The sequence below is a fragment of the Rhipicephalus sanguineus genome, chromosome 9, assembly GCF_013339695.2.
Source record: "Rhipicephalus sanguineus isolate Rsan-2018 chromosome 9, BIME_Rsan_1.4, whole genome shotgun sequence".
Taxonomy (NCBI): Eukaryota; Metazoa; Arthropoda; class Arachnida; order Ixodida; family Ixodidae; genus Rhipicephalus; species Rhipicephalus sanguineus.
The window spans coordinates 57,096,404-57,122,848 of record NC_051184.2 but is presented as its reverse complement, the minus strand read 5'-3'; the positions used below and the strand labels follow the sequence as shown (position 1 = coordinate 57,122,848).

At 50.7% G+C, this 26,445-nt stretch overlaps 1 long non-coding RNA gene across 1 annotated transcript in view; it reads left to right on the top strand.

Moving 5' to 3' along the window:
- Positions 1 to 26,072, top strand: part of LOC119405205 (uncharacterized) — a 37,114-nt gene extending 11,042 nt beyond the window's left edge. The window contains exon 3 of the long non-coding RNA XR_005186437.1: positions 25,872 to 26,072. This is a non-coding gene — a long non-coding RNA (uncharacterized LOC119405205). The remainder of the gene's footprint in view (positions 1 to 25,871) is intronic.
- The last annotated feature ends 373 nt before the right edge of the window (positions 26,073 to 26,445 follow it).

The following is a 26,445-nucleotide window of genomic DNA, read 5'->3' as shown; positions in this document are numbered from 1 at the left end:
GACACATTCAAGGAGAAGCTACGTGACATCTTTGGGAACCCGACCGGTCGCCACGCAGCTGCACGACAAGAGCTCGCTACCCGTGTCCAGTCGCCTACTAAGTCGTATGTCTCCTACATACAAGTGCTTGCTCTTTGCCGGAAAGTGGACGAGGCAATGCCCGAAGCTGACAAAGTGGGTCACGTTTTGAAAGGCATCGCGGACGACGCTTTTCATTTGCTGGTCTACACCAACGTCTCGACTATCGACCGCATCATTCAAGAATGCCGCCGTTTCGAAACGGCCAAAAGCCGTCGTGTGCACCCTCAATTTTCTCGGTTGCCAAACACGGCTGCCACGTCCACCTGCTCCGATTCCGCCGCTACACCGCCCTTTGAGCGGTGTGTAACGCGTATAGTTCGACGGGAACTTGAAGCGGCAAGTCCAGCGTCGTTCCAGCCCTCTCCTTTCGACCATGCCACTATACAACCAACCCCCGCGGTCTCCGTTATTCAGGCGGTCGTACGACAAGAATTCGCCAACCTCGGGTTCCCTGTCGCCTGCCCGGTCTCTCGCCCCTCGTCCCGACCAATGCCCATGAATGCATCTCGAAGTGACCCATTCGTTCCTCCACGATCTCGCAACCCAGCGGAATGGCGAACTCCCGACGACAGACCAATCTGCTTCCGGTGCCACCGCGTTGGTCATGTCTCCCGCTACAGCCGCGCCACTTGGACGCCGCCCTATAGGACCCCACTTTTCTCGCCTTCCCGCCCATATGAAGATCTTCGCCGGTATCCTCCCAGCCGTACGGACCCTACTTGTGACACACCTAACAGCCGCCCTCCTGCTCGTTCACCGTCCCCTCAACGCCGTCGTTCCCCGTCGCCCCAACCACGCCGCCACCCCTTGCCGCCCAACTTTGCATCGTACCCGACGGAAAACTAGATCGTGCAGCTCCTGGAGGTAGTGCTGCATCATCTCCTTCTGAACCAAATCCTCCGTTGACGCTTCCTACGAACAAGAACCTCATCGATGTGCATGTGGACGGTATTTCTTTGACGGCTGTAGTCGATACTGGAGCTCACGTGTCCATAATCAGTGCTCGCCTTTGTCGCCGACTGAAGAAAGTCCTCACGCCTGCTACTACAAAAGCTGTACGCGTCGCCGATGGCGGAACTGTTCCTGTCACTGGAATGTGTACAGCTCGCATAAGCATCGCCGACCGTTACGTTCCTGTCCTATTCACGGTGCTCCATAATTGTCCTCATGACCTCATCCTAGGGATGGACTTCCTATCGACCCATTCTGCCCTGATAGACTGTTCCGCTGGTACTCTTTGCTTGGACCTTCCTCTTCAGCCAGATATTCACCCCGACCTTCCACACAGCCTCTGCACCACGGATTTCATCCGCCTACCGCCTAAAGCCCTAACATTCGCCGAATTCACAACGACTTCACCCGTGTTGGATGGGCACTACGTCGTCACGCCGATTACTGATGTACTCCTGGCACGTGACATCACTGTGCCTCACTGCGTCATTACTGTAGCCGCTAACCGGGTACATCTCCCCGTCATAAATTTCGGCTTCACGAAGCAAGTCCTCCCTCAAGGCATCTTAATCGCCACGTTGCGGTCCTTAGCCGATGACTACGTCACCTCTTTTGCAGCAGACGTATGCTCCAATCTTCCTTGTCGCCCACCCGATGCCACAAGCCTCGACATGGCATTACGCCCCATGATTGCCCCAGACCTCCCCCCAGCGCAATCAGCTGCCCTCATCCGCCTTTCGGCTTCTTACCGCGAGATCTTCGACCTTGACAATCGACCACTCGGCCAAACTTCTCTTGTGCAGCACCGTATCAACACAGGTGATGCTGTTCCCATTCACCGTCGACCGTATCGGGTGTCCGTATCGGAGCGCCAGATTATTCAAGAAGAAGTAAACAAGATGTTAGCTAAAGGCATTATTGAGCCCTCATCAAGCCCTTGGGCGTCACCCGTCGTCCTGGTTAAAAAGAAAGACAACACGTGGCGTTTCTGCATCGATTACCGGCATCTAAATCGAATTACGAAAAAGGACGTGTATCCTTTGCCCCGCATTGATGACGCTCTCGATTGTCTCCATGGCGCACGCTACTTTTCATCCATAGACCTTCGCTCCGGTTATTGGCAGATTGCCGTGGACGAGAAAGACCAAGAAAAGACCGCCTTCGTCACTCCCGATGGCCTGTACCAATTCAAGGTTATGCCCTTCGGTCTATGCAACGCCCCAACCACGTTCGAGCGCATGATGGACTCTCTGCTACAAGGGTTCAAATGGTCAACATGCCTTTGTTACCTAGACGACGTCCTCGTATTTTCACCTACATTTGAGACCCACCTTGAGCGTCTGTCGGCTATTCTCGACGTCTTCCGCAATGCTGGCCTCCAGTTGAACTCGTCGAAGTGTCACTTCGGCCGCCAACAGATTACAGTGTTGGGCCACCTCGTTGATGCTTCTGGTGTGCGGCCGGACCCTGAGAAAATTCGTGCCGTCACCAGTTTCCCAGTACCCCAATCCGCCAAAGATGTTCGGAGTTTTGTGGGACTCTGTTCATATTTCCGGCGGTTTGTGAAAGACTTTGCAGCAATCGCTCGACCACTTACTGATCTTCTGAAGAAAGACGTCCCATTTTCGTGGGGGTCCACTCAAGCTGCCGCCTTCTCTCACCTCATCACAATTTTGACGACGCCACCTGTATTGGCCCACTTTGACCCATCCGCCCCGACTGAGGTCCGAACTGATGCCAGTGGTCACGGGATCGGAGCCGTCCTCGCCCAACGTCAGCAGGGACACGACCGCGTTATCGCCTACGCTAGTCGCCTCCTTACACCTGCGGAGCGCAACTATTCGATCACCGAACAAGAATGCCTTGCTCTTGTGTGGGCGGTCTCCAAGTTCCGTCCATATTTATATGGCACTCACTTCTCGGTAGTCACCGACCACCACGCGCTCTGCTGGCTTTCATCATTAAGGGATCCCACAGGTCGACTTGGTCGCTGGGCTCTGCGACTGCAAGAGTACACTTTTGCAGTGACGTACAAGTCTGGACGCCTGCATCAGGACGCCGACTGCCTATCTCGCTATCCGGTTGGCGAGTCGCGCACCGTCCCTGACACGGAAGCTTGCGTGTGCACCGTTTCCCAACTGACCCACATAGCCGACGAGCAACGCCGTGATGCATCCTTACGGGCTATCATCGAGTGCCTCGAATCCTCACCTTCGGACCGATCTCATCGCTCGTTCGTACTCCAGAATGGTACACTATACCACCACAACTTTCATCCAGACGGACCATTTCTGCTGCTTGTTGTACCCAAACACCTCCGCTCGGCTGTACTCCACGAACTTCACGACGTTCCAACTGCCGGTCACCTTGGTGTGTCCCGCACATACGACCGAATCCGCCGTCGCTTCTATTGGCCAGGTCTCGCACGCTCCGTCAGACGATACGTCGCGGCGTGTGAGAAATGCCAACGCCACAAACACCGTCGACGCTTCCGGCTGGGTGCCTTCAACCCCTCGACATTTCGTCTGAACCCTTCTTTCGCGTCGGCTTGGACCTACTCGGCCCTTTTCCCCTGTCTTCTGCTGGCAACAGGTGGATAGCTGTGGCCACAGACTACGCCACACGCTACGCCATCACACGAGCTCTTCCAACAAGCTGCGCCACAGATGTCGCCGATTTCCTTCTGCGCGACGTGATCTTGCAACACGGTGCTCCACGCCAGCTGCTCACGGACCGTGGCCGCACATTTCTATCGAGAGTCATAGCGGACATCCTGCGTTCATGTGAAACGCGGCACAAGCTCACTACGTCGTACCATCCGCAAACGAATGGCCTCACGGAGCGTCTGAATCGAACCCTAACCGACATGCTTTCAAAGTATGTCTCCTCAGACCACTCCGACTGGGACCTTGCTCTACCGTACGTGACATTTGCCTACAATTCCTCGCGCCATGACACGGCTGGTTACTCCCCATTTTTCCTGCTGTTCGGCCGCGAACCCACATTGCCCCTCGATACAGTCATTCCGTTGCCAGCAGCTCCGACCACTGAATACGCCCTGGACGCCATCAGCCGGGCCGCTCATGCACGCGAAGCCGCTCGTACTCACCTTCTGACCTCCCAAGAGAACCAACGCCGTCGGTATGATCAACGACACCGCGACGTACACTTTTCGCCCGGTTCTTTGGTTCTGCTGTGGTCTCCGACCCGGCACGTTGGCCTGTCCGACAAACTGCTCTCTCGGTACACAGGGCCATACCGAATGCTTCGTGCGGTGACTCCCGTCACCTATGAAATCGCTCCTGCTGCCTCGCCGTCTTCATCCACCCCGCATGCCAGCGACATTGTACACGTCGCACGCCTGAAGCAGTACCACTCGCCCAATGACGTTGACGTCTAGATGCGCCGAGACGGCGCCTTTGCCGCCGGGGGTTATGCTACATGTAGGCTGCCGGAATTCATATGGTCGACGCGCGTGTGCGCCCGACGAAGAGGACGAAGGTCGCTAGCTGCTCGAGCTCGGAGCCGGTCTGGTCAGCGCTGCAGCCGCTCTTGCAAATATATCGTGTGAATAACGACTTGTAAAAGCGACTCGTCACTCACGTAACAATATTAATGAGAACTAACAGACAGCAATGCCAAGGAAAGTATAGGGGGTGTTATTTGTAGTAATTAGAATATAAATGTGAAGAAAGTAAAGTGGACGAAAAGATAACCTGCCGCCGGCAGGGACCGAACCTGCGACCTTCGAATAACGCGTCCGATGCTCTACCACTGAGCTACGGCGGCGGTCATCTCCCCGTCCACTTTATAGGGTATATATGTGGATTGAAACTTAGGAGTGTCAGTCAGCGCCAGTCGCAGCCATGGCGGCGAGTGTGGAACACTCTTTTTTTCTGCCTTTTTGGCGTCACGTAGCACGTGATCTATTTACGAGCAGGCAGCTGACCAATAATCCCTCGCATACTACCTGAAGGCATCATGTCTGCCAGAACGACACCCTCGCTATGAATGAAGGAAAGAAGTATTACTCTTAAGGGCTCGTATTTCTTTGTTAGACACAATATTAATGAGAACTAACAGACAGCAATGCCAAGGAAAGTATAGGGGGTGTTATTTGTAGTAATTAGAATATAAATGTGAAGAAAGTAAAGTGGACGAAAAGATGACCTGCCGCCGGCAGGGACCGAACCTGCGACCTTCGAATAACGCGTCCGATGCTCTACCACTGAGCTACGGCGGCGGTCATCTCCCCGTCCACTTTATAGGGTATATATGTGGATTGAAACTTAGGAGTGTCAGTCAGCGCCAGTCGCAGCCATGGCGGCGAGTGTGGAACACTCTTTTTTCTGCCTTTTTGGCGTCACGTAGCACGTGATCTATTTACGAGCAGGCAGCTGACCAATAATCCCTCGCAGAAATAGGCGCACACTCAGATCAATCCGGCTTGGTTGGAAGGATTGTGTCGGCTGTGTGCGACGGGTGCCTACCGTACAGTAAGAAAAAGGGGGAAACAACCAGTAGTGCTCTGAGGAGCGGTATTGTTAGCGTAGCTGACGAAAGGCAGACTGGCATCCCAAATGGTGTGATCGGCGGTGACGCACATCGACAGCATGTCGCCAAGTGAGCGGTTAAAGCGTTCGCTGAGGCAATTCGTCTGCGGGTGGTAAGCGTTAGTTTTGTGGTGAAGAACGTTGCACTCTTTGGGATTAGTTTCGACGACTTCCGCCAAGAAGACAACGCCTCGATCAATGAGCAGCTCCTGGGGTGTACCGTGACGCAGCATGAGGTAGGTGGCCATATCGCGCGCTGTGGCCGCTGGAAGGGCGGCAGTTTCAGCGTATCGCTTGAGATGGTCTACAGCGACGATGGCGTAGTGGTTTACAGCAGACGTAAGATGAAGTTGCTCATACAAATCGAAGTCATTTTGCCCAAAGGGTCGGTCAGGGCAAGGTAGAGGATGCAAACCTGCCGATGACAGGTGCGTTGATGTTTTGCGGCGCTGAGAATCGATGCAGGAGCGAGCAAACTTCTGCACGTAGCGGTACATCCCTCGCCAAAAGTACCGTGGACGAATTCGGTGGTAAGTTTTTGATAACCCAGAGTGCACACACGGCGTATCAGAGTCAATCGACTCGCATATGTCAGAACGTAGACTGTAGGGTATTACTAGTGGCCACTCACGGCCATCGCCTTTGTAACTGCGTCGGTGGAGGTGGTCGTCACGAACGGCCAAATAGTGGGCTTGAAGACGCAATGCGCGAATATATGCTGTTGCAGATGGATCAGTCAGCAAGTCTGTCAGTGAGGCAATCCATTGATCTTTGCGGTGTTCTGTAGCGATGGTGTGAATGTCGATGGAAGAAACGGCAAAATGAGTTATGTTATTTGTAATATTTTGGATATAAATGGGAAGACAGGAAAGTGGACGAAAAGATAACTTGCCACCGGCAGGTACCAAACCTGTGGGACCGTCCCTGCTGGCGGCAACTTATCGTTTCGTCCACTTTACTCTTCACATTTATATCCAAATTATTACAAGTAGCATCTCCTATACTTTCCTTGGCATTACTGTCTGTTAGTTTTTATTATTATTTTGCCTCACAAAGAAAAACGAGCCGTAAAAATCCATCTCTCCTTCCTACAAGGGCTGATGTGCGAACACCATCCACATACACTTATACGTTCGATGGGCTTTGCTGAGGGCTTTGGCAGTTCGATAGCGTCGCTGCCCTTGCCTTCTGTACTGCGACAAGTTTTTCTGGTCTCGGGCGACCGGACGAGGCCGCGTCGGTGATAGTGAGTGGCGTCGTGGGGACGGTGAATGGCGGGTAGATGAAGCTGGACCTGACGTCGGTGACATAGGCGGCGGCATGATTCGCTGCTGAGGGTTGATGCGACCCTAGGCGGCTGCACGCGATTGCAATAGCGCGCGACGCGACCGGCGCAACTGCACGCAAAGCAGATGAGGCGCTTGTAGTAAGTGCGCCATCGTTTCGCGGGTCCCATCCATGTCGCAGAACGCGATGGACGAGGTGGCTGCTGATATGACTGCATAGTGGGCTCCAGTCGAGGCCTGTGGATGACGTCGACGTATGTAGGTGGCACAACCGCGTCGAAGGCCTGACATCTGGCGATAGCTTCGGCGTAACTGAGCGGGCCAGCCACAGCATTCGCTGAGGGCGGCCTGGCTACAGCTTGCGCGCCGCTTAGTGATGCAGGAACTGGATGGAGCTGGTGGTATTCAAGGATGACCTCAGCGATTTCTTGCTGAATCGCTCGGCGGATGGTTCGCAGAAGTGTAGTTGACGGCTGTTCAGCATGTTGAGGTGGAGCGAAAGCCAGAAGAGAGACCTGGCCGGCAATTTCCTCACGCATGAACGACTTCATTTGGGTGAGCAAGGTGGAGTGGTCAGAAATGGCCGGCAAGCCTGCGAGATCAGCTTCGCGTGATGGCGGTCGACGGGTAAGCAAGCGCTGCCGGCACAGTTCCTCGTAGCTTAGGCACAGCGTGATAACACTGCCAGTACGCGAGGGTTTTTGGCCAGCAGCATGGTGAAGGCATCGTCATCGATGCCTTTCAGAATATTCCTGATTTTGTCATAATTCGACATGCTCGCGTCGGCTTTCTTGCAGAAGTCAAGCATGCCTTCAATGCTGGTTGTAAAAGATTCCCCGACCTGCTGAGCTTTTTCACGTAAAAGCTGCGCGGCTTTCAGCTTACGAACGGCAGGGCGGCCAAACACGTCGAGAATGGCGGTGTTGCAATCGGAAATCGTCGGCAAACTAAACAAAAATACTGATCGCGTGATTCACCTGTACAGAGAGAGTGTGACCCGAGTATTGCTCGTTTAGTGCACAATCTTTCTTTATGCTTGGCGCCGTAATCTATCGCGCGGATTTAGTATATTCGTTGTTATTTTCGTGAACGCTATGCGTGTGCGTTCATTGGCATATCGTTTTTAAAACATTGCGATCTTTCGTATGCCACGAAAGGGTGCGATGGACCCGAGATCAGCGGAAAAATGAGTGCGATGATCTACCGAACAAACAGCTGCATCTGGTGTACGGCTCCGCAACTCTTCACTGCGCGTTGGAAGCGCACCCTGAGCCGCTGACTGAAGAAAACAATAGAAAAATAAATGTGCATGCTTAAGGGGCTCTAAATCGAAATGCAGACGTGGCATGCGGACTGTGTACTTCGATGCACACTGCCTTGCGAAGGTTCCAAAGAGATGCCTGTTGGAAATCTTTCCGCGGATGGAGTCTCGTACGCCACGCAGCAGCGTCTGTGGCACTGCCTACACACGTTTATATACGTAAATAATTGCTTCAGCCGATCTGCAACTCCCGCCACCTAATGTTGATCAATCATGATGGCTCGCGCGTGTGCGAGGTCGGCATCTTATCTAAAATATATCGTAAATACGTTGTTCTTCATGCCTTGCTCAGGATGCAGGCGAGCAACTAAATTGCAGTGAGAAATAAGAACTGAGGTTGAAGAGCGCTTTCCCGCTCCCGTAATTTTCGAACGAAAGCACCGTGCCGATCATGTTGACGAAACAAGTTCGCGTCTCTACATTTCTTTTTCGTTCAGGTAACTGATAAATCCGATTAAAAATAGTGTTACCTTGTTCCCGGCATTGTCAGGGCTCTCTTGTTGCCTGAGCAGCGCACGAAGCATTGGGAAAGTCGCAGAACGAAGATAAAAAACAAGTAGCTAGCAGCTGAAAGGCTGGAATATGCGACTGGTTTCGTTTTCGCACTTACAAAAACATGGCGCATTCAGCTTGTTGCAAATTGTGTAGAAGACGAGGAGAGGCGCCATCATCATTAAGATCGGATCAGTATGTTGTAATAATAATTTATTGCAATAATAATAAAGGTTGCCGATGCCATGCAGGAGTTTATTAAAGGTTCACAGAGATTTAGGCTATAGAATCAGTCTTTCCTCTTGTTTTTCTACTTTTCAAAATTTCTTTATTCTTTTTTACTCAAATTCTCCGCTTCATTGTTTATATGATTTTTTATGTCAATTCTTATTTTTTTTCATTTTACTTCTTTCCTCTTAAATAGGAAAGATCTACGCTTTACTTTAACAATTAGATTTTAAAAAACTATCCGGTTCTTGGCCAATCCCCCAGCGTGGGTGTGTGCCAAAGTTATAGGAACTACACTACACTACACTATAATAATTGAAACATCAATCCAATATATTTGTTAATAATAGCTCTTACGAACGACACTCTTAAGCTAATATCTGCAAAATTCACCCTCTACTCGGCCAATCCCCTGCATTGGGTATGAGCCATACACAGAAGACCACAACAACAACAACGAAGAACAGGCCGACAAGGCTTCTCTATGTGGACGGCGGCTTGTCATTTTCTTTATATGTTGGTGTTTTGAAACCCGGGACAAAGGAGCTTCAGAGGTGAAACCGATTGGAATTTACGAATTGTCGACCGCATCTGTAGCCTCGAGTACCTTCGTGAAGCCACACGAGCGACGCCGCAAAACCGACGATTCTCCTCACATTTTACTGTTTCTCGATGGCCGTCCTATCTTCAGGTGCCTCGACTCTGTATTTTAGGCCTCCACATTCAGTCTGATCGCAAGGCCTCGCACACTACACACATTTTGAATCAGCAGATAACTCAAATTACATACGTGATCCACAGCTTAGTACAAGCACTTATAGTTAGTTGGCTCGCATATCACCTTCCATATGATAGCCTCACACTTGCTGAAACCAAAAGGATGGACATCCTTCTACGAATGGCGGTGAAGATGGCTCTCCGCTTGCCTCCACAAGCATCTACGCAACGCATCCTTCAACTGGGTGTCCGGAACACCATAACCGAACTGCTCGAGGCCCAACACAACAGTCAGCTCCAACGGCTAACACAGACTCGTCAGGGCTGCACCATTCTTCCTCGTCTTGGGTACCCCATTCCTGGAAACCCACACAGGTACCACAACATTAGCTTGCTCCGACTCTTCGCGCTCCGATCAAAGTGGCTCCGATTCCACACATCATCAATGCCCATTGCCACGCCGGTCGTCGACGTGCCCGAGTTCAGACCATAAACGCGCCTTTGCTTATGGCACCACATACTTACAAGTCCTCTACACTGATGCGGCACTCTGCCCAGAAAAGCCCGCCATGTATTTAGCCGCGATAGACGACACTGACGCCCTTATGGTGTGTGCCACACGTTGCACTATGGACAGTGGTTCGGCTGTAGAGGGAGCTCTCGCACCGGCCATTGTCCGCGCCACGACATTGTCACATGACGCCCCTGTCATCATAGTGACTCGCAGGCTGCTTGCCGTGTGTTCGCTCAAAGACTTGTGGCTGCACATACACACAACATCCTGTCTTCTGTCTCGCCGTCTGCACTACGTCCGGTGCGTACCGTCTGGACTCCTGGACACGCCTCTCTCCATGGTAATGAACGCATTCATGCGGTTGCCCGAGGTCTGACCGGCCAGGCACCAACTGAAGAACTGTCCAACGCAGAAGACGCACCGACGGAACCACTACACAACAACACGACGCTAGAGTACTACCGACAGAGCCGTTACGCATACTCCGGCCCTTTTTCATGTTCCTAGCTTCGCGCCACTTACGATATGTTCAGCAAACTAAGGCACCAACGCGCCCAAAAACAAGTTCTTCTAGAGTATATTTCCAGCACAGTGGGCTCGGGCTTGTCTGTTCCCGGAAACCATTCTTCTGGACTTCCTGACCTGCACAATGTCAAGTGGAATATAGTTGCCTCGACTTGTCAATCAAGATATTTGGGCTTCTGCATACGGAAAGGATTTCCACCTCGTGAAGTCACCTCTCTCTTCGGTTGTGTCCTGCCTTTTTGGGGACACGTAAAACGGGTGAGCAAGATTTTACGCTCTGAGTTAGGGCGGCAAGTGAGGCTGTGTAATGAACTCTTGAGCAGCATTTGTTACGCCAACTTTCCTGAGTGGGTTGCGTTGAAGAAAAAATCACAGCATATCCACGGAGTGAATGATGATGAGTGGGCGAAGCTGCGGAGGTTCATCGGTAAACCGTGAATCTTCCGTGAATTCTGCCCAGTACATCATCACCGACGTGAGATCGGGCGCGTTTATACTAAAGGTTCGATGAGTTATGACGACTTGCAGCGCAGTTTAATTTTACATGTACGCTGTGAATTTTCATTGTTTAGAAAACCATTGCTTAGAAAACATCTGGCGTCTTTCGTTAAGCAGCTGGCGTCTTTTCGTTTTGCTTTAGAAACATCTGGCGTTCTTTCGTTTTGCTTTTACAAAACATCTGGCGTCTTTCGTTGGTTTATTGAATCAATCAACGGCGTTTTGAACAAAATTTTTATTGTTTAATCACGCACAGAAGAAATCTCACCAGGCACTACCTTGGAGGTAAACAATGGCTGCTAATGGGAATGAGAGACAGAAGAAGTCGGCTTTTAGCTAACGCTGCGAATTTTTTATTGTTCAACAACGCACAGGAAAAATCTCCCACCGGCACCACCTTGCAGGTCAAAGCGTAAGACTGGTTACATACTACGCTACGAGGGACGAACGGGTGCCGCTATAAGGAGCTTCGCCCCTAAAAGGAACAACGTAGGCTCATCAATGCTGAAATTGAGGCTACATGGAAGTACATGCTTACGAGCCGGCTTAAATCTGTTCGCTTAAATAACAAGGTAACCGTGCAGCTCGGGTCAGTGAAGGTCATGTGTGACACGCCCCTACCTGAAGATGTCAACCGTCTTCTCAACAAAGGCCCTAAGTTTGGTATTGAGCCGGCCGTCTCCGCACATGAGCTACTAGCTCTAAACCGAAGAGTTGCAGGCAAAGCTTCGTTGGAGCAACGTGAGCGATGTTTACTGGACGGTATCGACTGTCTTCAGAGATGTGCTCCAAGACCAGCAACTGGACACCATGTGCGCGCTTTTAATCGTGTTGTGTCGTTTTTCAGAGACATTGATTAACGGTTAATGCAGTCGGACAAAGAGGGTGCTTTTGTGATTTTGCCTACATCTGTCTTTAATGAAAAAGCCTTGCAGGCTGTTAACAAGAATTTCAAGAGAGTTAAAGTGAGCCTGGCGAAAGTGAAGAAGAATGTTAGCAAACTCTGTGAGGAAGTCGGCGCTGAACGTTTGGCTAAGCAGATTTCCAAGTCAAAAGCGGATAGCTTGATAGCTTTTTTCAGCACGAAGACGCATAAGGTGGACATTCCTTTCCGAACGATAATTAGTGAGCGGGGTGCGTGGCAACAGCATGTCAGTAGGTTTCTGCAAAAGTCGCTGAAGTGCCTTTCTATCAATGACCCTTTTCTAATAAGAAATTTTGATGAAGTTGTAGAGTTCTTTCGCTGCAAAGTGAACACAGGGTATCTTTCTTTCTGTCGATGTGACTGATCTATTTTATTCAGTTCCACACCCTGAGCTCTTTGCTGCTGTTAAGCTATGTATTGAAAAAAGCGGTGAGGCTAATTTTGTTGGTTGTGCTGAAATGTCGGTAACTAATTTCATGTCTGTACTGGAAGCGTACCTCAAGAGTACTTTCGTTACTTTTGAAGCAAACATTTATTTGCAAAAGAAAGGCATTTGCATCGGGTCAAGTGTAGCACCTATTTTATGTGACATCTTTTTATCCCTTATTGACCAGGCACTACAATGTGTTTCTAATTCATCACATCCTTTTTATGTTTTTAGAAAATATGTTGACGTTTTTTTTTTAAATTGTTTTAGACAAGACGTGCCCAGTGCCCTACCATGCAATGGTGGACTTCATTTTAAATGCCTTTAACACAAATTCTAAAGGATTAACCTTCACTCATGAGCTTCCAACCGACAATGCTTTGCAGTTTTTAGACATTAATCTGGCCGTAAAAAGCGATCATGTTTGCTGTGCTTACATGCCTCGCAGTAAAAAAGAGCTTTTGCCATTTGATTCCGCGCATTCTAAGACTGTAAAACGTAGTATTGCTCAGCATTGCCTTCAATCTGCGCTGCGCAGATCGTGTCCGCACATGATGCAGACCAGCCTGTGTAATCAGATTGGCAGACTGGAAAAGGCTGGCTTTCCTCGGGCGGTCTTGTATGCCGTTGCCGAATCTCTGCTACGGAAGCTGAACTACAGCACTCAGGAAGAGCACTCGAGAGAACAGGAGCGCGTCAAACTACAGGTGGTGCCGTACTTGCACAAGTTGAGTCACAACCTCAAGAAGGTGGCCGCCAGGTTCGCAATCCCTGTTGTGTTTTCCGCTCCGAATAAACTGGCGCACTTGTGCCGACGAATCTCTCGTGCTAAGGAGCAAGGGTGCCAAAAGAGGCACGTAAAACCTTTCAGGCGTTGTGCCGAAGGGGTTGTATATGAAATTCCCCTGAGCTGTGGCAAGACCTACATCGGTCAAACGGGGCGGTGTATCAACGACCGCCTCAGGGAGCATGCCAACAGCATAGGTTAGAGTGATGGTGCGCACTTTCCCGCGCATGTCAGGTCGTGCTTGTGTGTGCCACGTTTTGCGCAAGCTAGGATTATCGGCAAAAGCAGAGATCAAACAGCAAGGGAATTACTAGAGGCGTATCATATTAGAAGTAAAGGGTCCGCTTGTGTCAGTAACACATCCATTGTTCTCTTTCAGTCTGAGTTGTCCTTCTTTAATGAACTGCTCACTTGATGTCATGTTTGGGGTAACTCTTCCACTCCACTGCGCATTTGTGGAAGTATACCTGTGTTTCAGCCTGCGCTGGCAATAAACAGTTGGTAGTTTGGCGCTCTTCTGTCTCTTTCCTCCGGCCCTTTTTCATGTTCCTAGCTTCGCGCCACTTACGATATGTTGAGCAAAATAGAAAAGAGACTTTGCCACAGTTATACGAAAGGTCATTTTCCTACAAGCAGCTCAAAAAAAGAAAAAAAAAAAGTAGTTAAAGTAGCGAGTTTTTTTCAAAAAAGTACATTTTCAAAAAATAAATTAAAAAAAAACACCGGTCTCAATTTTGACGGCAATTTTTTATCGAAGAACGCTTATGTTAGTGAACACACGGTTTTAATATCATATGTCCTCCTTTGCTTTGTTTACGAGATATAACTGGCCAAAATCACCCTTGCTGTGTGTGCTCACTTCAGTGCGACTGATGGCTGTTATCAGCTTGCATTGTGTGTAAATCTCAGTTTTAATTATTCTGCTGCAGCAAAACCTTGCTCTGGTGGCTTTTCGTCAAGAAAAATGTGTTCTCAGATTTTATTTTGTTCTAGCTTGTGCGAATATGGGCTGCTGCCGCCCTCTAAATGGCTAACGTGTAAATAGTTTGCAGCCTACAACCTCGCCTTCAATCATCACAGGAAAGATGGGCGCGCCTGTTCAAGATATCAATCGCTTCTTCTTCATGAATAAATGCCTGGTCTACCTCATCCCGGTTAGATGCAGACAGGTTTTCCTTGAGGAGCGTAAAGCAATGCAAGCAGACTTCGCAGGTGTCGCCAAGATCCTCAGCCTATGACAGTAGCTTCTGAAGGTAGGCAACAACAAAAAGAGCAAAGAAAAAAAAATGCGCAACGAAAACGTTTTCCTCAGCAATCTTCTTTTTGTGAACACGTAAATAATCGGCACAAAACAATCGGACGTAGTCATTCACGCTGTTCTTCTGGTGGCTTTAACATTCGCGGTTCACCCATGGCAGTCAAAATGAACTGAATGAGTTGCTAAACGGGTCTCCTGTTCATTCATGAAAGCGGAAAACACACGCGGGAAAGAGGACGGGCCGTTTGACGTCATTCGAAGGCATCGTGTGTAGTGCAAAGCAGTTGAAACATAGTCTTCACCGGGAAGGCGTGGGAGGGTGTTTTCTTTGTTCACAGGCACCTTATCATCCATCATGCGGTTTTCATGCTTGTTTTGTGGTTTCCTTTACTGAAACGAATACTCAACTCAACGCTGTATGCCTGATTGTAAAGAAAGATATGCCGTCTGCCTTCATTAGTTCAAGGGCCGCAACACTACCCAGAGTTCGAAATTTAGTAGTGTCGTTCCAGTTGTGCACGACTCTACAGCAAACGCTAGCGGAGTTGCACACGTTTGCTTGTTTCCTGTTTCCTTCGCTACGCTGCGTTCGTCGGCTCGTCTGTCCACCTCTCCGAATGCCCTTCCTCAGTAACCGAGTTGACAATCACCTGCTAGCAGAGGATAACGGGAGCGTCTGTTAGTGGTTTAGGAACCCTTTTACTTAGCGTTTTCTGCTTAGGCCACAATTTTTTTCAAATCACGAGAGGTATTGTTAGTCTTTGGTCGACCAGTGGGATGGGCAGGGGGATTTGCCAAATTTCTGTGGCACATACGCGCTATAGGAATTTTGCCTTTACCCAACGAAAATTTCCGGCAGCGAGAGGTATGCAGCTTCAGTGTAAAACAAGTTTATTTTCAGTTATATTCAGCGCAGCTTAGAAACCATTTACGGTGGTGCTGTAACAGGAACACTTGCTCAATTTCCGGCGTCCGTAAGCGCGAAAAAGAAAAAAAAGAGATGGTTGATCCACGTGTCCACCAACGTGTCGACACTGAAGTAGTTGATTGCTTTAGTTCACTGGTATATCAGAGCTTGTATAAAGTCTGTTGTTGTTTGGAAGGTGTGGAATCGCCTGATGTGGACGCACTCACGTTGACACCTAGTGGCAAATCTCCGTACCGACGACTAATGCCCATGATCATGATTTAACCCTGGCGGTAGCTGAAGTTGTCACTATATACCTGGACACCACATATGGGTTAATTCCGCGCAAATATCGCAATAACAAGCACATAATAAGCACTCATACTCGATATGCACTCTCCAAAGCGTCGTGAAACGCGAAGAGAAACGCGACTCGTGCCGTGCCTTCCCTCTAGCCTGGCAGTAAATTCTCACAGGGCGTGCGGTGAACGCGGTGAGACAGCCAGGCGAGCGTCGGAGAACTTTTCGATATGGATGGGTGTTATGAGTGAGGCTAGGGCGAAAGCCACCACCTCGCGGTGTGTTAAACGAAATCACACTTCTATTGGAAACGCGCGGAATGGGACGGTCGCAGCAACGGTCTTAGTGGCCTCATTTGATCTTGGTGGCCTCAGATGGCGGCGCTGAGACCCTGAACTCGGCCGGCATCTTCAGCCTACCAGACGGCCCAGAGCTGGTCGTTGAGCTCCGAGCTTCTGAGCGCCGCCTCCCAGCGGCGTCGTCGTCGACGGAGGTCCCCCGCAGCTCCCGCATCGGGGACGGCGGCGGGAACGAGTGAGATCGAGGCTTGCTGTTAACTGTTGTCGGCAGCTGCCATAGGCGCATCGCGAACAGCGGCCGTTTCTCGGCCGTTGTTCTCAGAGCGAGTGGCATGCACAGAGCGCATTCTCAGAGCGAGTGGCGCAGAGTTGCTCTGTGCCCGCATGTTTTACATAGATCGGTGGTGTGTAAGTGGCGCGTAGCAGTAGCGTAAGACGACCGGGCTGGGGCAAGAGTGGGTTTGTAGTAAGCGATAGCTTACAGCATCGTGCCTGTTTACATTGTCATGCGGTGGCGGGAAGTTAAGCCTTTCTAGTCTGTAGTTTTGTGTAATATCTCGAAACTTGATGAGACGATCACCCCACAACCATTGTGGTCCGTGTTGTTGCTGCGTGTCTGTCGAAGTGCCTCGATCCGGCAGATTAGAAGCCCCCTTCTCGGGGGCGGAGGCGGCGGCCGCGAAATGTGCCGCGACTCGGCGAGTGAGGCCTCGAACCGCGGCGTGGGCCGCCTCGTTGCCCGCAAGCGGGACATTGGTGTGTGCCGGGGTCCAAAGGAGGAAGACTGTTAAATTTTTTGGTGGCAATCACGATGCTGAGTCGCCATCACCGCACATCGTAAGGATGCGGGCCGCCTCCCGCGAGACGCGGCCGCGTGCGAAGTCGCGGATTGCCGCCTGCGAGTCGCTGATTACGATCGTAGCGTTCGGCACCGTGGCGATTGCTAGAGCTATCGCGGCTTCTTCGGTCGCCTCCGTATGTCCCGTGGTCACCGTGGCACTCGCAAAACATTTGCCCGTACGGTCAGCGATCGCAGCGGCGTGCGTGTCTCCCGTCCCCATATCTCGCGGCATCTACGTACACAACTTCGTCGCTAGTGCCGTACTTCTTTTGAAGGTCACTAGCTCGCTGGTTACGGTGCCCGACGTGGTGCGTCGGGTGCATATTCCTAGGAAGCGGCGGAACAATTAGGCGGTCACGAACCGAGGCAGGAGCATCTGCTTTTTTTTCCCTGCTGGGTATGGTATCGGATGCCAAGTGACTCGAGGATGTGTCGACCAGTCTTAGACCCCGACAAGCGTTCATTTTGCGAAACGGCAGGGTCCTCAATTAACTCATCGAGTGAGTTGTGCAGTCCAAGTTCTGAAAACTTGTCAGTGCTTGCATTCAGTGGAACTCCGATCGCTTTCTTGAAAGCCTTTAGTATAATGCATTCGATCTTGTTTTTTTCGGAGCCTAGCCATTTGAGGTAGGGGGCGACGTATTTTGTACGTGTTATCGCGTACGCCTGCACGAGACGTATCGCGCAGTGTTCGCGCATACCGTTACGTCTGTTCGTGAGACGACGCAGGAGTCGGATCGTGTCGTCCACCGAACGACGTAGTCTTCGCACTGTCTCACCATTAGGGCTGTTTGCCTGCAGGTGTAACCCGAGAATTCTAATTTTGTCCACGTGTGGAATGGGAGTGCCTTCTGCCAATAGAACGCTTATTTTGTAGCACTACCTTTCCTCGTCGCGCGGGGTTTTGCGACCTCTACCTGTTGGTTTGTATATTAAAAGTTCCGACTTGGTTGCCGAGCATTCGTTCCTCGCAAGTACTCCTGAACTTCGTGTACACCCGCCTAGAGCGTACGCTCGACGTGACCATCACAACCTCCTCCGGGAACACAGAGGGTGGTGTCATGCGCGTAGATACTGTGATGCAATCCGTGTATCCCTAATAATTTCTCGGGTAGCCCTCGTACAACTAAATTCAAGAGTAATAGTGAAATTGCGGAGCCTGCGGCGAGCCCCTCGAGCCCATGTCAAATTCTTGCAATTCCACATGTCCAACAACGACGCATACGCACCTGTCAGCAAGGAAGTCACGTATGTAGTCATATGTTTCTTGTCCAAGTCCTAATGTTTGAACTCTGTTTAAAATTGCTTCGTGGTTAACGCTGTTCAAGGCCTTTTAATTATCTAGGCCAAGAATCGCCTTGGCTGAGCTGGTAGTGTCATCAGCAATGTGGTACTTCAGCTAAAGCAATGCGTCTTGTGCGGAGAAATTACGGCGGAATCCTAGCATAGTATGCGGAAATACATCGCGGTCTTCGAGAAAGTCGGTCACGCGATTGAGAACTGTGAGCTCCAGAACTTTTCCTACACAAGATGTGAGCCAAATCGGCCTTAGGTTATGAAGCGCAACCTGCTTGTCCTGTTTAGGAATCATGATAACTCGAGCTGTTTTCCACGCTTCAGGAAGGGAACCGCGTTGCCAGCAGTCGTTGATATGTTACAAATCGGGAGATTGACTCGTCATCTAAGTTTCGGAGATCCTTGTTCGAAACCCGGCCCAGGGCGGGCGCCGATCTGGTGTTTACTTCAAAAAGGACTGTCGGAACTTCCGCTTCGATAAATTCGCCGTCTAGTTGCTCATTAGCAACGCCGTCATAATCTCGGTGTGGGACGTTCCCTCCCGACTTGAAGTAACGGTCACGTATCGCACCGAGCAGGTCATCGCCTTTATGATCGTTCAGAGATCTCCGAGTTTTATGGCCTTGAGCGGCACGCGTATCTTCCGGATTCAATCGGTTCCGGAAAAGGCGCCAAGCACTCGCCCCGCTCATCTGCCGCTCGACGCCCTTTGCACAGGTCTTCCCAATGTGCCCTACAGACTTGGAACGCGTGTTCCTCAATTTCTCTGTCTAACTGTGCTATGCGTTTTCGCAACGCCCGATTACGTCGTTGCCGTTTCCACCTCTTGAGTAGGGCTTGCTTTGCTTCCCACATGTGCAGGAGCCTGCTGTCGATTACGTCGAGCTTCGCCTCGGGCAGGATGTGGCACGTTACCGCGTCTACGTCCCGATTGAGCGTCGCGGTCCAGTCGTCTATATCCGTGATCGGCTCGTCGCCTCGCCCGCCTTCTGCTGGCTTTTTGCGGAACGCGTCCCACTGCACTAATTTGAGTTTACCGCCTGTGCCTTCAGAGTATGTTCCACGAACGCTCGGGCCCGTGTCTACCGTAATCTCTATCAGCGAGTGTGCACTCCCGAACTCCTCCTGCGTATTTTGCCAAGACACCGCTGTGACATTCGACACGAACGCAAGGTCCGGGAGTGTGTCTGCGCTCACGGTGTTTCCCCGGCGCGTCGGATCGGCGTGGTTCGAGATCAGTTCAAGCCGTTGGTCTTGCGAGTCTTCCCAAAAGTGCTGCCCTTGAGCGTTTCGCGCGTGTATCCCCAGGCCCCGTGGGGCGCAATAAAATCACCCGCAACTAGCAGAGGTGCGCCGTTGGCAGCCGTGCTTGCTTTCCGGAGCAGCTCCCCAAATCTGTGCTGTAGCGTTGGTTTACTGTAGACGTTAAGGACAAACAGGCCTCGGCCGCGCATAGGAATTATTTCTACAAAAAATCACAGCATATCCACGGAGTGAATGATGATGAGTGGGCGAAGCTGCAGAGGTTCATCGGTAAACCGTGAATCTTCCGTGAATTCTGCCCAGTACATCATCACCGACGTGAGATCGGGCGCGTTTATACTAAAGGTTCGATGAGAGTTATGACGACTTGCAGCTCACTTTAATTTTACGTGTACGCTGTGAATGTTCATTGTTTAAAAAACCATTGCTTTAGAAAACAAAGTCTTCGCGGGTTTATTTCATCAATCAACGGCGTTTTGAACAAAATTTTTATTGTTTAATCACGCACAGGAGAAATCTCACCAGACACTACCTTGGAGGTAAACAATGGCTGCTAATGGGAATGAGAGACAGAAGAATTCGGCTTTTGGTTAACGCGCACGCTGCGAAATTTTATTGTTCAACAACGCACAGGAGAAATCTCCCACCGGCACCACCTTGGAGGTCAAGATCTGGTACTAGCGTAAAGACTGGTTACGCACTGCGAGGGACGAACGGGTGCCGCTTTAAGGAGCTTCGCCCCTAAAACATGCGGTATTCTTACGCACTCAAGTTCGCGCTGCGCCACCGTGATGTTGCGTCTAACTAGCACGGCGGCGACCGGCGGCAGGGGCGAAGGCAGCGAGCGCGGTCGCGCCGACGACGAGAGCGAATCACCCCGCCCTTGGCGACCCGCGGCTGCCCCGGCGTCCCACCACGCGCCGAGCGGCGTGTAGCACGTTTTAGGGGCGAAGCTCCTTATGACGGCACCCGTTCGTCCCTCGTAGTCGTCGTCGTCGTCGTAGTAGCAGTAGTAGTAGTCGTAGTCCGTAACAAGTCTTACGCTTTGACCACCAAGGTGGTGCCGGTGGGAGATTTTTCCTGTGCGTTGTTGAACAATAAAAAATTCGCAGCGTGCGCGTTAACTAAAAGCCGAATTCTTCTGTCTCTCATTCCCCATTAGCAGCCATTGGCATGTTCCAGTAGGAAACGTTAGTAGAAGTAGAAGTGTAAGTGTTTGCTAAAAGCCGACTTCTTCTGTCTCTCATTCCCATTAGCAGCCATTGTTTACCTCCAAGGTAGTGCCTGGTGAGATTTCTCCTGTGCGTGATTAAACAATAAAAATTTTGTTCAAAACGCCGTTGATTGATGAAATAAACCAACGAAAGACGCCAGATGTTTTGTAAAAGCAAAACGAAAGAACGCCAGATGTTTCTAAAGCAAAACGAAAAGACGCCAGCTGCTTAACGAAAGACGCCAGATTTTTCGAAAGCAATGGTTTTCTAAACAATGAAAATTCACAGCGTACATGTAAAATTAAAGTGAGCTGCAAGTCGTCATAACTCATCTAACCTTTAGTATAAACGCGCCCGATCTCACGTCGGTGATGATGTACTGGGCAGAATTCACGGAAGATTCACGGTTTACCGATGAACCTCCGCAGCTTCGCCCACTCATCATCATTCACTCCGTGGATATGCTGTAATTTTTTTTCTCTCAGCCTGTTGTCCGCCGCGGCTGCGTTTATGGCTTTGTAACCAGCTTGTTTTGCCGCATGATTTGTTTCCTGCAAAAGGATAACGTCTGGTTTCGTCTCACGGCTGCGAGAGACTTCCCCGTTTCCTCCTATATCCCCTGCAGTTCCACTGCCAGATCGTGTACTTTTGTTAGCGAGTGTTAGTGTAAGTGTGCGCGTGTCTAACCATGGTGATGCTTGTGTTTAATTTAGGCCATCGCCGTCGAGGCGACTGGGGTGCGGCTGCAGCTGCGGTTCGGCGTCTGGCAGCTCGGTCTGCTGCTGCTGATTCTGTTGCTGTCCAGCGTACGGCTTACTCACCGTTCTAATCGGTCTGCCTGCAGACGGCGGGAGTCGCGCTTCAATGTTTTCAATGCGCGCCGTGTGCGCGGTGAGCATTTGTGTCGTTTATTCAGAGAGCTTAGCCAGCGCAGTATTTAACATGTCATTCATCTGTGCCACCTGTTTAGCAAAACGCCCATTGAAGCTGGTCTCGATAGTATCGATTTGTTTCTGTAGCAGGATCTAGTGCTATCCTTTTCGCGGTACACGGGCGGTCCTCGCGTCAGCCTCTACCCTCTCCCGAACTGCTCTCGTCATCCGTGTCCCCCCGCCACCTCGGGTCGCGACGCGTCGAAGACCAAGGCGTCGGTGGTGGTGGCGTCGCCGCCTGTTGCTTCGGTTGTTGTATTCGTGGAGCCTCTCCTTTAAGTTTGGAATTTTCTGCTCTAAGGGCGGCGTTCTCGCGTTTCAGCTCGGAAATGATCGATTGTAACGGTACTAGGCGTTGTTCTAGCGCTCGCTCTACGGCTAGCTCGAGCTCGCTCCCACCGCCGGCACCGACGGCGGAACCGCCAGAATGACCCGCCGAGACAACGCTGCCGGCGGGAAAAGCGGCTACATCCGCCCATCTCACCTGCTGCCATGTGCCTATGGGTCCACGTTGTTGTGGTTGCCGCCACGTCTGATGCTGCTGACTTTGTTGGGTGCCTTGGTTGAGAGCGGCGGCGCCCTGAAGGGCGCCACCGCGCGTCTTCGACATGCTTCTCGGCCTCGGTGTCCGGCTGCGAGAGCGGTTCCACGATTTACCACCGCCACATCTCGCGTCTCGGCTTGTCGAGCGTCCCCTTCAGTTGGCGTCGGATGAATGACTGTCAAGCGCCGGATTATGACTGTAGTTACCTCCGTTGCCTTCGGTGCTGATGCCGCTGTTGTAGATGCTGTCGGACGCTGCGGCCGCTTGCTCTTCTTCACGCCTCTTTCGCTCTAGTCGGCGACGCTTGACTATGTATGGAGTCTTGTATCTCGCCTTACAGACGCGGTCACCTGTGAGATGATCGTTGCCACATAGTTGACACCACGGTTCGCAGCAATGGTCAGACGGTGGGCTACTTCTTCCGCAGCCACGGGAAATCTTGCCGGCAGGGTTGGGCATACGTCAGAGCGATGGCCCAGCCTCCCGCACGCGAAGCACAGGTTGATGTGCGTTCTGTAGAGGGAGCATCTGACAAGCATAGGTCCATAGTGTACGTGCCTGGGAACATGGAAACTGTCGAACAATACGATGATGGTGTCCGTGGTGCTCATTCGCTTGGCATGCAGCACGCTGGGGTTGCGTTGCGTCACTAGGTTGTTAATGATGTCCTCTGGGCACTCGTCTTTGGAAATGTTTCTATTCAGGCCCTTGGAAGTGTTCTCCGGGGCGGCCTGATAGGCGTCCGCCTCAAACTCTCGGTTCCCAATACAAAGCTTGCTGATGGCTCCCTAGCGTTCGGCTCTGTCCGCGGACGGAGTGCTGAGCACCACGACGTTCTGTTTAACGTTGAGGCCGATACTGTCCTCTATAGCCGTTTCTCTGTCAATACCTGGCGCGTTAGGAAGGCAGCAGTAAATGTGATCTATCTTGTATTCGGCCCCGTTGAATCCGCCGCGGGGGCGCACAATGATCCTGTAGTCATCGGGCGGTAGCTCTGGCATTCGGCTTGCCTTAGCGATGTGCTGCAAGTAACGAGCACGCTTCTTTTTGTTCTGCGCCGCTGTGGCAGTCGCCGGGGCAATCCCTGTAGTCGAAGCGGCAGCCGCCTGTTGCTGCGTCCCCGCCTGCTCGTCTTGCGCTGACTCGGACGCGCCGTCGGCCAGTTTCGTTCTTTACGCTGCCCCATCCTGCTCCCCCGCCGATATCTTCGAGCTGAATGTCCTCTCCTTCTACCTCTACGACATCCATTTAGCCCTGGCAAAGGCCTTGTACGTTGCCGTCGGGGATCGGGAGCTCCGAGGAGGTCCGACCCGTTAGGCTTTTGGGCCCCACCGCTGCAGCGGCCGGCCTATGGCGTCGTGCGCAGAGATGGTAGACTTGGCGTTCGTGCCTCCATGGCGGAATAAAAGGCGCCAATAAGCGGCCAAAGAATGGCCCGACCTGGCAAAACTTGGTGTCATAGAAGTCCTTGAAACTGCCGCCGATCGATGGTGCGAAGCGTTTTCCACGATAAATTCGACAATCCACCAAAAACATAGGAATGTTTCGGAGCCGACGCGCAACACGTCTGCACTCCGTGGCCCCCTAGCTGTGTCCTCCGCAGCAACGGCGCGTATTTTTTTTTCGAGCCTGCTGGCACACATGTCACCACCCCGTTATAAAGATGCTCATAGCATCGATCCATTCATCCCTGCAAGAGCACTGCGAGAGGAAAGTGCGAAAGATAAAATGCGCGTTCATGTAGCCTCCGTTATGTGTTTGGCGGTAGCTCAGTGGGATAAACGCCCGCCAGTCATCGTCGCAGGCCGAGAGGTCATGGGTTCAACTCCCGTCAACGGAACGTTTTCTTATAGTTTTTTTTCTTTGCCATTTGATGACATTCAATTTACTGACGTGTTTTCGTGATGGAAATATGTCATGAAAATCTGGGTGGACCCCGGCATAATGCACTTTCGTGTTAAAAACAGGTGACCTACTCCGAGGAAGCGATGACGTCATCATGTCACACAATGACGTCTTCAGTTGATGTCGTCGATGGGTCAAAGGTTGGTTGATGTATGAGGCGGTGCAGAAAAATTACGTGAAGCTGTACACCTTTCGTACGTATTTCGGCGCACTAGAAGAGTGGCTGGAGTCTAGGACCTGCGTTGGCGCGGTCATGCGTGTCAAGTATAGGTCGACGGCACATCATAAGAACGCCCGAGGAGCAGCGATAATTTGATAAGCACCGAGGACAGTAGAAGCAGGAGTTCGCCCGTCAACTCCGTAATATCGATCTTCCCAGGTTGGAATGGCCGCAAGATTTCACACTGCATAAGGGAAAACTGGCCGTTATAAACACACGTCCAATAAAATGCGTCAGTAGAAAGTTTTTGTCAAACCTAGGAGGCTATGTAATGCCATAATCCGAGGGTCGAAAAATCTCATTTGTGCCGTTGGGACAGTCAGCGATTGAAAGCTACTATGAACAAAGTTCCTTCATAAAGAATAAAATGTATACATTCTAAAGCGGATGCAGAAACAGCTAACAAGAATTCGTGCGTGAGCCACGAAAAGTGTTTTCACGTCATGCGGCTCACTATGTTCAAACAACCGCAGCGGCATGCCTTCCACTGGTATAGCGTTCTCTACCTAATAGATTACCAAACCGCTATAACAGGCATCATGCCGGGCCGACGACCCGACATCGATACGTGGATCCACGGGCATGTGCATCCTTCACTGTTAGACTTTATACACTAAGCAAATTTGTATGCGTATATTTGATACCACGAATTATTATGCCTAAGAGCGTTAATCACAGCCAAGACACATGAACCGAAGGAAAGTATAGGGGACGGTATTTATGGTAACTGCGAGATAAGTGTGAAGAAATCAAAGTGCATGGAAAGACAACTTACCACAGGCAGGGACCGAACTTGCGACCTTCGTCTAACGCGTCCTTTATTCTTTCTTGCCTTTGCTGGATTTTCTGTTGGTTGTCAATATTGTCCTGTGTAACAAAGAAATCTAGCCCTTAAAATGACCCTTCTAGCCTTCATTCATAGCGAGGGTCTCCTTGTGGCCGACTTCATGTCTTCAGGTATTATGGCACGGAGTATTGCTCAGCTGCCACATCGTAACAAGATAACGTGCTATGTGGCGCCAACAGCCAAAAGAAGAGATTTGCACACTCGCCGTCTTGGCCACGAGCGGCGCTGACTAACAATCCCAAGTTTAAATGCACATATGTACTTTTAAAAGTGAGGACAACGGCCACTGTAGGTCAGTCGATGATGCATTGGACGTCGTTATCTGGAGGTTGCAGGGTTCGGTCCCTGCCGGCGGCAAATTTTCTTTGAGTCGCCTTTAATTTCTTCACTTTATATCAAAATTACTACAAATAACGTCCCCAATGATTTCATTAGCTTGATTTTTTCTTGGTTGTAATTATTGTTGTATCTAAGAAAGGAATCCGAGCCCTTAAAGTCCCTCTTCTTCCGTTCATGCCTAAGGGTAGGCTTTCGAAATTAAGAAAAAAAACTGTTGTAAGGTTTCGTATACAACCTGTTCGAGTCAACCAGCATGAATCTTCTCATATAAGTGCAAGGGGTCGGCCATTGTGTAAATTTGCATTCCGAAACGGCCGTTTTACAATTCAAACAAGAAGAGAGATATGTCGGCTTTCTTATTAAAATGTAGTCGACGATGTATCCTCTAACGACTATTTCAGATCTGCGACAACAGTAGTCTCACGTGCCCGGGAAACTGCTCGTGTCCAAGCGATTGGGACAAGAAGAATGGAATGTGTGAAACAGTGATGTGAAGATGTGAAGCCCTCAAGTGCGCATGTGCGCACTCTTTATCACCCTTCCCTCGTCCCTTTAATTTCATATATATTCACTTTTGTGAATAAACGCCGAGCTGTTTTTGCATGGTACCACTGTCTCGTTTATTGCTGAAGCGGTGTTGCCGCCTCCCACATAACAGGGGCGACGAGAATTTCCACCGATACCCAACAGCAACCAGGCTAGTGATGCAGAACTATCGAAGGTACTATTGATACTATCGATAGCTGAGTCACTATCGAACTATCGATGTTAAAATACTATTGATAGCGCTATCGATAGTAAATTCGATGGTGCTATCCAGCGCCGCCTCTATTTTTCAGTGCCTGGGCGAACGCTCTCCTCGGGCTGTGCAAGTAGACTACGGGAAGCTGGCGCTGAACGGCCGCGCGCATCACGAAGCTCACGAATTCGTGTATGCATCCGAGTTTAATTGCATTTGTGCTTCTTGTAAGCTTT